The sequence below is a fragment of the Sardina pilchardus genome, chromosome 22 (assembly GCF_963854185.1).
Source record: "Sardina pilchardus chromosome 22, fSarPil1.1, whole genome shotgun sequence".
Classification (NCBI taxonomy): Eukaryota; Metazoa; Chordata; class Actinopteri; order Clupeiformes; family Clupeidae; genus Sardina; species Sardina pilchardus.
This window is the reverse complement of record NC_085015.1, coordinates 21370098-21381461: the sequence shown is the minus strand read 5'-3', so window position 1 is coordinate 21381461 and position 11364 is coordinate 21370098. Positions and strand designations below refer to the sequence as shown.

Sequence of the window (11364 nt, the reverse complement as noted above, 5' to 3'; positions counted from 1 at the left end):
GAGAATCTGGGTGTCTGGGCTCAAAGAGTGAGAGAGAGTACAAAGGGTTAGTCGACAGAGACAGAGATAGCCTGGCTGCCTGCCTAACACCAGTGTAGCACACACTCCAATTGTCAAGATATTTGAGATATTCGTCTGGACACCGTTTTTGTCTGATTTCCAAGGGGCATTACCAATGGGTAAATTACATCTATGTTGGTACATTCGGTACAACCTTTCCCAAAGCCTGTCAGAAGTAAAACATCTTCTTGTTGAGGAAGGCTTTAAGTGCAGTTGTTTCGTTCTTTTAATGAAAATACACTGTTCAGGAAGTTCATAATGCAGCTAACAGCTATTGGTTGTTTGTGAAAGTGGTCATGTGTACTGTATAAAGCTCAGCCATTATGCAATCAACGGTTGTGATTGGCCAAGCAGATTTTCAGCTGAATGGAAATCTGTCTGAATGGAAGAGGGACCAGATGAATCAAGATAGATAGATACTTGATCCCCAAGGGGAAGTTCAAGAATCAACAATCAACAAGATGACCATAGTCTGAATTATGGGGGGGGGGGGTCTGGTTAGGACCTGGACCCCCAAAAAGAGATAAAAACAGGGGGTACCCACTGTAGTCTACTCATTCTCTATTACTGTAACATTCATGCTTACCTGAGTGTGTGTTGATGCACCCGCCATCGCACCATCAACTGAACGGTGTAGTGCAGTCGCTAATGGACCCAACTAAACAGTCTATCTCGTAAATTACCCCACTAATAATGCCCGGAATGGCACCAAACCTCAACAGCAGTCCAAATACGGTCTGTACTCATAACCAACCCGATCTCACAACCAATGCGTATGAAATCGTACGCAACTCAAGACCGAAAATGCGTATGAATTGATACGCAAATCCAGTGAGTCACACATGCGCAGTAGCTTATATCAGCTAGAGCGAGGGCAACACGGCCGCATGCTGGCCGCACGGCCACCTGTCAAAATCATTTTTTTAATTCAGAAATAAGTTTCGTTAAAATAAATAACTAGTGGTGTAGCCTAATATAGACGAATTAATTAAATTTCTGTTTGATAGCAATTCTTTAAACGTGATAATTGGCTAATCTGTCGGTGATGATGCCAAGGGTTTACGTTTGTAATACATTTTTAGAAATCAGCGTTTTTTAAAGTTTTGACCCATGTTTTAGTTTCTTTTAAAAATTGAGGGCCACTAATAAAGCCAGCATTTGTGTATTTGGAGGGCGATCAAGATAACGATTTTATATAGCCTTCATAATGAAATATTCCTTCGTGGCGAATGTCAAGTTAATTCATCTTAGACATTTCGACACTTTGACGTTTCCTGATGTCATCACTTTGCGACACTGTCAGCTTGTTGCTTGCTGGTAGGCCTACTGCCCATGTTGATAAAATAAACCTCTCTCTGCCTGTTGTAAGTAGACGCAAAAATATGTATTTTGTTGTTTGTTTACTTTCATGCTTTTCTAATTACTTCCGATGTTTGCTTATTTATTCTTGCCTGCTCATTTGCCGTAGCTTGTTGAGTTAGTCTTTTGAACATGAGCTCAATTATCATTATGCTAGCCTTACAGAAGGCACTCGTTAGGGTGATGTTGTGGTCAGCGGCAGCCCTGGTAAATTGTTGCAAAAGTATGTATTTTTTGCATGATCATTTAAAATCATGCTCTCTCTCAGCCGCTAATTCCAACTGTTGCAAGTGGAAGAAATCAAGGACATCACGTCTACTACTAGCCTACGTGCAAAGACAACAGCTGGCAGCAGTCTGCCCTGTGTGACCGGGAAAATGCCATGAGCTGTCATGTGACACATGCAAACACAAGAAAGCGGAAACGCATGATGGAGCGAGAGCCACAGTGGGGTAAGTCATTCGTCTTTTTATCTATCCCAACTGCAGCACTTTACATATCCCACATCTCTTCGTGCACAACACACAGACATCTTAACTCACACACACACACACACACACACACACACACACACACACACACACACACACACCTGACTGCCCTCCTTACCCCACCTTAACCTAACTCCCCCACTTCACTGCATCATAAATCATCAAGACCTCCCCAACCCACAACAGTTTATCCTTGTCTCACCTATATACAATATATGTCAATGAATAGTTGTGATAAAATGAAAAAGGAAAGAAAAGTGGCCTGATGTGTTGTATAGGGATGGCTCTGCAATGTTTTCTATATTTATTTAGTTTTTTCTTTTCATTTCATCATGTTTTCATAGGTCCTTGGTCCATTTCCCGTGAGGGAAATTCAGTCTCTGCATTTAACCCAATTTAACCGAATTAGTGAACACACACAGCACACCTTGAACACACAGTGAGGTGAATCACACACTAACCCAGAGCAGTGAGCTGCCTGCCCAACCAGCCGCGCTCGGGGAGCAGTGAGGGGTTAGGTGCCTTGCTCAAGGGCATGGGACTGGTCGGGGATCGAACCGGCAACACACACCGGTTCGATCCCCGACCAGTCCCTTTTACATTGCTTTTACTGTGGTTTTGCTATGGTAGATAGCAGATACCGTCTGAGTTTCAGGCCGTTGGAGAGGAAACGGGCTGGCTGCTGATTGGCCTGCACCAAGGGCCCGGTGTAGGCCAACCTTTTAAATCCATGGAGCTGCAGTTGTTCGCTCTCTCCCCTGATGCCGGCCTAAGTCTATTAGTTGTTGGAATTGGTTGTGTTATTCTTTATCCTTAGTAGATCTATAAAGTTTTTGTTATATTTGATTATTGTAAATAAATTATTCATGTTCTATTGTGAACCTCTTGTGTGTCTCCCATCTTTGTCACAGGTGTGTTTTCCTGAAGAGGCTGAAACATGCTGGCCTTGACACCTCAGTCCTTGCTTCCATTAACAGCTGTGTTATGGAGCGCATCCTCGGGTTAGGATGTGCTAACCCACATCATGGTCTTCTGCAGCGGGTGGATACAGAGGACAATCGGCAGGTATTTTACATGACTTTTACATTGCTTTTACATTGCTTTTACTGTGGTTTTGCTATGGTAGATATAGTTGTAGATATGGTTGTTGTCTCAAATAAAATACATATTTTATTAGTGCATAGACTGATGTTTCAGAAAATGCTAATGGTCTGACAACTAATACTTTTTTTATTTATTTTTTTACTGGAAAAATATATTAAATAACCAAAAAAATGCCCTAAGACATGCACCTACCACGCATGAGGTCAGTTTTTTGCATGTAGTAGAGTGAGATATGGCTTTCCATACATTAAATGACATCTACTCATTGAGAGCTTTCAGAAAATATATGACTTATGGTACCTAGGTGTACGTATCCCAGCATTGCACCTCAAAATGTACTGACTGTGAGTTCAGCTGGCCAGTTTGTTATACGTGCCTACCACGTATGAGTTCAGTTCTTTTGCATGTAGAAGAGTGAGATATGGCTTTGCATACATTAAATGACATCTATTCTTTAAGAGCTTTCAGAAAATATATGACTTATGGTACCTAGGTGTACGTATCCCAGCGTTGCACCTCAAAATGTACTGACTGTGAGTTCAGCTGGCCAGTTTGTTATACGGGCCTACCACGTATGAGTTCAGTTCTTTTGCATGTAGAAGAGTGAGATATGGCTTTGCATACATTAAATGACATCTATTCTTTAAGAGCTTTCAGAAAATATATGACTTATGGTACCTAGGTGTACGTATCCCAGCATTGCACCTCAAAATGTACTGACTGTGAGTTCAGCTGGCCAGTTTGTTATACGTGCCTACCACGTATGAGTTCAGTTCTTTTGCATGTAGAAGAGTGAGATATGGCTTTGCATACATTAAATGACATCTATTCTTTAAGAGCGTTCAGAAAATATATGACTTATGGTACCTAGGTGTACGTATCCCAGCGTTACACCTCAAAATGTACTGACTGTGAGTTCAGCTGGCCAGTTTGTTATACGCGCCTACCACGTATGAGTTCAGTTCTTTTGCATGTAGAAGAGTGAGATATGGCTTTGCATACATTAAATGACATCTATTCTTTAAGAGCTTTCAGAAAATATATGACTTATGGTACCTAGGTGTACGTATCCCAGCGTTGCACCTCAAAATGTACTGACTGTGAGTTCAGCTGGCCAGTTTGTTATACGGGCCTACCACGTATGAGTTCAGTTCTTTTGCATGTAGAAGAGTGAGATATGGCTTTGCATACACTAAATGACATCTATTCTTTAAGAGCTTTCAGAAAATATATGACTTATGGTACCTAGGTGTACGTATCCCAGCGTTGCACCTCAAAATGTACAGACTGTGAGTTCAGCTGGCCAGTTTGTTATACGTGCCTACCACGTATGAGGTCAGTTCTTTTGCATGTAGAAGAGTGAGATATGGCTTTGCATACATTAAATGACATCTATTCTTTAAGAGCTTTCAGAAAATATATGACTTATGGTACCTAGGTGTACGTATCCCAGCGTTGCACCTCAAAATGTACTGACTGTGAGTTCAGCTGGCCAGTTTGTCATAGGCGCCTACCACGTATGAGTTCAGTTCTTTTGCATGTAGAAGAGTGAGATATGGCTTTGCATACATTAAATGACATCTATTCTTTAAGAGCTTTCAGAAAATATATGACTTATGGTACCTAGGTGTACGTATCCCAGCGTTGCACCTCAAAATGTACTGACTGTGAGTTCAGCTGGCCAGTTTGTTATACGTGCCTACCACGTATGAGGTCAGTTCTTTTGCATGTAGAAGAGTGAGATATGGCTTTGCATACATTAAATGACATCTATTCTTTAAGAGCTTTCAGAAAATATATGACTTATGGTACCTAGGTGTACGTATCCCAGCGTTGCACCTCAAAATGTACTGACTGTGAGTTCAGCTGGCCAGTTTGTCATAGGCGCCTACCACGTATGAGTTCAGTTCTTTTGCATGTAGAAGAGTGAGATATGGCTTTGCATACATTAAATGACATCTATTCTTTAAGAGCTTTCAGAAAATATATGACTTATGGTACCTAGGTGTACGTATCCCAGCATTGCACCTCAAAATGTACTGACTGTGAGTTCAGCTGGCCAGTTTGTTATACGTGCCTACCACGTATGAGTTCAGTTCTTTTGCATGTAGAAGAGTGAGATATGGCTTTGCATACATTACATGACATCTATTCTTTAAGAGCTTTCAGAAAATATATGACTTATGGTACCTAGGTGTACGTATCCCAGCATTGCACCTCAAAATGTACTGACTGTGAGTTCAGCTGGCCAGTTTGTTATACGCGCCGACCACGTATGAGGTCAGTTCTTTTGCATGTAGAAGAGTGAGATATGGCTTTGCATACATTAAATGACATCTATTCTTTAAGAGCTTTCAGAAAATATATGACTTATGGTACCTAGGTGTACGTATCCCAGCGTTACACCTCAAAATGTACTGAATGTGAGTTCAGCTGCTCAGTTTGTCATAGGCGCCTACCACGTATGAGGTCAGTTCTTTTGCATGTAGAAGAGTGAGATATGGCTCTGCATACATTAAATGACATCTATTCTTTAAGAGCTTTCAGAAAATATATGACTTATGGTACCTAGGTGTACGTATCCCAGCGTTGCACGGCCAGCTGTCAAAATATTTTTTTTTTATTCAGAAATAAGTTTCGTTAAAATAAATAACTAGTGGTGTAGCCTAATATAGACAAATTAATTAAATTTCTAAGCTTCTGAGTTTTTCCTCTATCTATAGTATCATTTATCTATTCACCAGCACGGTGTATAAGCTATTTGTCCATATAGAGAAATGTAGGAAACGTCGTCCCTCAAATTCAATAATAGTTTGTTTTTTGTGTCGAAGCCTACTCAACAACCACACATCCTACGTGGTAATTAGCTTAATGAATTATTGTTCTCGTTGGTTATATTTTATATCCAACTCTTAGCTCTAACAACATATTTGTGTAACCCACACAAAATGTAACCTCTCAAATTGTAGATACGAGGGAAATTAATGACTAAATGCAATTATTATTCTATATTATTCAATATTATTCAATGTTTCACATTGCATTTGAAATTTGTAAAGACATGCAAAAGCTACTTTATAGTGTCAATGTGTCATTCATGATTGTGAATGAGCAAGAGGCCCAATCCAGAGCCATGTACGGGGAGCTGAAGAAGAAGGCAGCCGAAGGGATCCCTGTCTATCAACAGAGTCCCCTGCAACAGGACGTCTGGGCTGCTCTTCAGGGAGAAAAAGATGATGTCCTCATTTATGACAGGTCCAGCTTGTATAGGCTACACATCATTCATCATTGTATACTCAATTATTTTTTACATAATTTTGATAAGACATAAATCTTTCCAGGATGAAGGTCTAGGTGATGGCCGAAACATGCTGCCATTGTCTTAACACATTCTATATGAACTAGCATATTTATTGAAGCGGTTTTATGCCAAAGAAGACTGCTTTGAGTTAAATATGCAAAAGAGTACCGCACACACATCCAAAAGCTACTTTATAGCTATAAATCCAGTGGAATGCTGCTACTGTGTGTGTGTGTGTGTGTGTGTGTGTGTGTGTGTGTGTGTGTGTGTGTGTGTGTGTGTGTGTGTGTGTGTGTGTGTGTGTGTGTGTGTGTGTGTGTGTGTGTGTGTGTGTGTGTGTGTGTGTGTGTGTGTGTGTGTGTGTGTGTGTGTGTGTGTGTGTGTGTGTGTGTGTGTGTGTGTGTGTGTGTGTGTGTGTGTGTGTGTGTGTGTGTGTCGTGTGAATTGATTAATGTGGTTGCTGAGCCTGTATCTTCTCATGGTTTGGTTGGTGTTGGTTGGTGTCTCTTACTATTAAGTATTTTGGTCAAATAATTTTGTAGTTTGCTTTGTTTTTTTGCTGTTTCTGTCCAGTAGGTGAGTGTTGATCATTTGTTTGGTACCTATTCCCCCAAGACGGGTGCCAGTGTCCTGATGCTGACCAATGCCACCGGTTCCGCCACTTGCTTCCTGCTGGAGCCTTAGCACCATCTGGATGAGGGGACTCCTCTCCGTGTTGAATCCCTGGCTCTCCAAGGCTTTGAAGTAATATGATGTGGGGTCAACTTGTCTTCAAATGCTGCCAGAACTTGAAGGCTCTCTCCTCAGTTTTATTCAAAAGTATTTGTCAATGAAAACGTCAACGTCCTCCTGACAGATGGTGTTATCAAGCACATAGAAGGGTGGAATACAACTTAGTAATAAGCCTTAGATGCAGTGTTTGGCAAGTTACTTCAATGTTACACTGCAATATTACTGTCTCTGAATTGTAAAGCATTACACTACTACTGCATTACTTTTTAGTTACTTTCATATAAACTTTAATATATATATATATGTATATGTATATATATATATATATATATATATATATATATATATACTGTATATATATTTATGTAGCTTATGATGCTTGATCCAGCTCAATCATAGGCAGAATTTTTTGAAACCGACAAAGGGTTTAAGTCTAATAAATTGCACTAGAGATACGGTAACTTAAGACCTAGCCTACTCATTACAGTGCCCACTATATTGTAACCTAAAGCAAAGACCTGACAAGATACACTTTTTTTTGCATTTCTATTCCACTTGAACTTCAGGAAGTAAGGAGACTTGAGGCAACTATATTTATTGCTAATGTTTATTGTGTTTAAGAGACGTTTTTGTCTAGATCACAGATTGACATGATGTTGTTATTTACAGCAGTGACAACCTGTTGAGGCAACAACACCTTGCCTTGTCATTGCTAGTCTGGACGGAGGTCTTGCTAAAAGCTGGAGACTCCACTGCTGACAGCGGATGCATATCGTCAACCATAGGCTACTCTTCCACAAGTCTCCTTACTTCTTGAGGTTCAAGTGGCATCGCGGAACGGGATCTTAGCTGCTTTGAATAGTCTCCACTCGTCCTCAGTCTGCATTCTTTTTACTCACGTAGGCCTTATGTTAGCCTGGTATCGCTCTTAACGTGTTGTGAAATTACTTGTCCTATTGCGTGAGGTAGATCTTTTAGTTTCACACTTAAAGTGCATTTACTATGTCCCATCCTCATATCTTTGTCTCTAACAAACTGAAAGTAGTGAAAGTATGTCCATCTTGAACATGTCCTGTCCGACATCGAGCCTGCTTCAGCTTCAGCCATCTTTTACAAGTAAAAAAAAAACGTTCTAGGCCTTTATCTGTTGTGTCTCCTCTACTGATCTCGAGTGGCGATTGTATAAAAACAAAACACCACTTAATTGCAATGTAACTTGCGTTACTGACCTTTGTACCGAGTTACATATTACCCTTTTGTAATTTGTTACTCCCAACACTGCTTAAATGGCATCTACATATCACAAGCATCCAAAAATATATTAATGTGATAATACATAATGTGATCTGTCCTCATGTTACACCCTAAAACCAGGCTTTCAGAAAATATATTGTTTGCATGCCTCAAATTGCTTTCCTTCCATTTTGGAGCTCAAAATGTGTAATGTACGCTTCATTCACGAATATGCAAAATACACCCACCTGTACATCTATGTGGACAAAGGTTTGCAGGAAGGTGGGACATGTCCTGATTCATCTTAATTCACATCTACAACTGACAGGCTTTCAGAAAATACATGGTTTGCATGCCTCAAATTGCTTTCCCTCCATGTTGGAGCTCAAAATGTCATATGTATGTATGTCATTCACCAATACGCAAAATACCCCCACCTGAACTGATCTATGTGGATAAAAGTTTGCACGAAGATGGGACATGTCCTAATTCATGTTTTGTTTTTTTCAGATGAAGAATTGGTGCCGTGCAGGGGAGACTGGAGCACCCCTGGCATTTTCCGTGTGGGTGGACTTCAGTCGTGGGTCACTCACTTGCAGTTTTACAGGTATGTGTAATGTGTTTATTCAACAGCATTTCAATGATAAGATCTATCGAAGATGACATTCAATGGAAGAACCGTTATTTTAGTATGGCCCTGAGTTATGATTGACATTATATTGACACAAACAGAATTGGTAATTGCATTTTTTCTGTTACCGTTTATTTAAGCATCTTGAGGCCTTTTGGACAGAGGAGAGGACGAGCTGGTTACCCTCTACACAAATAGACACGTGTCAAGTGGTATGTGTAAATGAAAGTTTCTTTCTGTGTCAATCCTTTCTTGAAGTTCAAACATGGAACCTTAACATTTGTTTTTAATGACAACTGTGTACTGTTTTACAGATGCTTTGGGGAGTGAGACCGCCGGTATACCCACCTATATTGACCCCAACATCAGTGCCATGGTATGACTGGCATTCTATGTTTTCATTTTCCTTATTTAAAGCTGGATCACACTTTAACACCTTTCTACCTCAACACTAATTCAGGGTTTATCAAGGCCCAAATATGCTGAGGAATACAGGCTGCCTTGGTGGCCTAAGGAGTTGCCTCTCACTTCAGTCAGTGACGGTATGTTAACACTTGGAGGTATGGGGCCTTTTCAGGCACTCTGCGGCAGTCAGCTATACCTTGAGATTTTCTAGTTTTTCATCTAACTAAAAACATCTATGCAAAAGTGGCACATATGGTTATATTCTAGAGGTCCTCCACAGTACGAGAGTAAAGTGGATGTAATGAAATTGCTTTTTATTATAATTCAGTGTAAACACAACTAAGGTCAAATTGTGGACACATTTGATGAACCTGTGACTTATAAGGGTCTACAAAACTCTCATGTGACTTTTGTATATATTTTATGATATTTGATGATGGTTTATGTATATATTGTATAGATAAAGTTGTGGATGTGGACTATGTATTTAATTGTCTTAGCCTAATTGTTTAGGGGAATATTATATTATATATTGGCATTCAAAAAATTTACTTTAAAAACAACTGGTCATGTGATGAAGGTAATTAAAAGACACCTGTGAGCTCAGACCATACCTGGGACGCTTTGTGCGAAATGCGTTGTTCGCTCTCAATAAAATGTGAGTAAAAAGTCAGTGTGTGGCAGAGCAATTCTTTATTTTCTTTTTTTGTTGGGACTGGGATGTTGTGGGTTAAATGCACAATAACTATTTCAATACCCTTAATTGGTTGGTTTCACAATCTACAATGACTAGTACTGATTAGGGGTCTAGCAATACCACACATGCTCTCTCTAAAATCAATATATATTCAAAACAAGCTGATCAAGACATTTCAGTCCTAAAAACATTATTGTTGCTTTAATTCAAGACTATTCAATTACTGTCCTCAATGATTCCTCATTGGTGGACTGAGTCACCCAGTGCTCTCCATTTCTGTGATAGTGTTGGGTCTTTCAAGATGGGTCTAAAGACCCAATCCATTTGATTAATTAAGTGGTGCTTATTGTGGCATACTTTTTTTTTAATTAATTAAGTGGTACTTATTGTGGTTTGTATATTATGGTATTTGTTTATTTTCATTAGGCTATCGATCATTGACTAGTTCTAGTTTATTATTGTTGTGTTCCTTTATGAACAGCATTTATGAACCAACATTTTAACTCTGTTAAATGTCTTTTTTTTTTTTAATAGTAAGCCACTTTGGACAAAAGCGTTTGCTAAATCAGATCACCATAACCATAAGAAGAGCCCGTCTATGTCTTATTCAGACAAAGGGGTCAGAGTTCATCAAATTTAGATTGAATTTTAGGTATATTTGCGGACATTTCACCTAAACATTTATCTCAACTTATTTAATGTATCTATGTTTAACAACATTTGGAATATATTTCACAGTAAACAATTGATTTAACGTATTTATCTCTTCGAGACTTGTCTTTAATTCAGTCAATTTAAGTCAATTCCGGTCTTCTTGACGTCATAACCTTTCATTCACATTCAGAATAAGCGGTAAGTTCAAGTTCAATGGTTCAAGTTTATTTTCTACATGCTCAAAGCCACAAAATGCGATGTGATATAGTTTTCTGTGCATTTTAATATCTACAGTAGGATACCGTATAACAATCGGTTTTGGGGAGGGCAGAATAATTCATTTATAATTTAATATAACTACAATGCAATTTGTGGCCAGCTGTTATCGGACGCATTGCTATTAGCCCACCCTGCATTGTGACGATACATTTTAACTTGAACCCAATATCAGTGTTCAAGATTAGTAAATGTCTCCAAATTCTAACATAAATCTGACTCTAGACCATGCTAGACCATGCTAGCAGCCTACAATTCTTGCATTATTACTGTCTATGACGTACGTTGCAATATGCTAGGCTACCGCATTTAGTCATTCATTCATGCGGTTGCCTCCTAGGATCGAATGCGTGGTCCTATGGCGCGGGATTCTGGCACGATCTCCGAGTCATATGGTCCCTCCCCATAGACATACGTCCAT

At 39.5% G+C, this 11364-nt stretch overlaps 2 long non-coding RNA genes across 4 annotated transcripts; both read left to right on the top strand.

The window, feature by feature from the left end:
* The first annotated feature begins 1356 nt into the window (after positions 1-1356).
* LOC134070682 (uncharacterized) lies at positions 1357-3464 on the top strand. The gene is made up of 3 exons (XR_009936955.1): positions 1357-1424; positions 1688-1871; positions 2822-3464. It is a non-coding gene; the product is annotated as an uncharacterized LOC134070682 (long non-coding RNA).
* Positions 3465-5419: 1955 nt separating this feature from the next.
* Positions 5420-9989, top strand: LOC134070681 (uncharacterized). 3 transcript variants are annotated; one of them, XR_009936953.1, is made up of 5 exons: positions 5420-6269; positions 6892-7059; positions 8791-8887; positions 9052-9123; positions 9226-9989. It is a non-coding gene; the product is annotated as an uncharacterized LOC134070681 (long non-coding RNA). The 3 variants fall into 3 exon arrangements; XR_009936954.1 differs by having other exon boundaries at positions 5430-7059; positions 9226-9287; positions 9372-9989; XR_009936952.1 differs by having other exon boundaries at positions 5434-7059.
* Positions 9990-11364: the final 1375 nt, after the last annotated feature.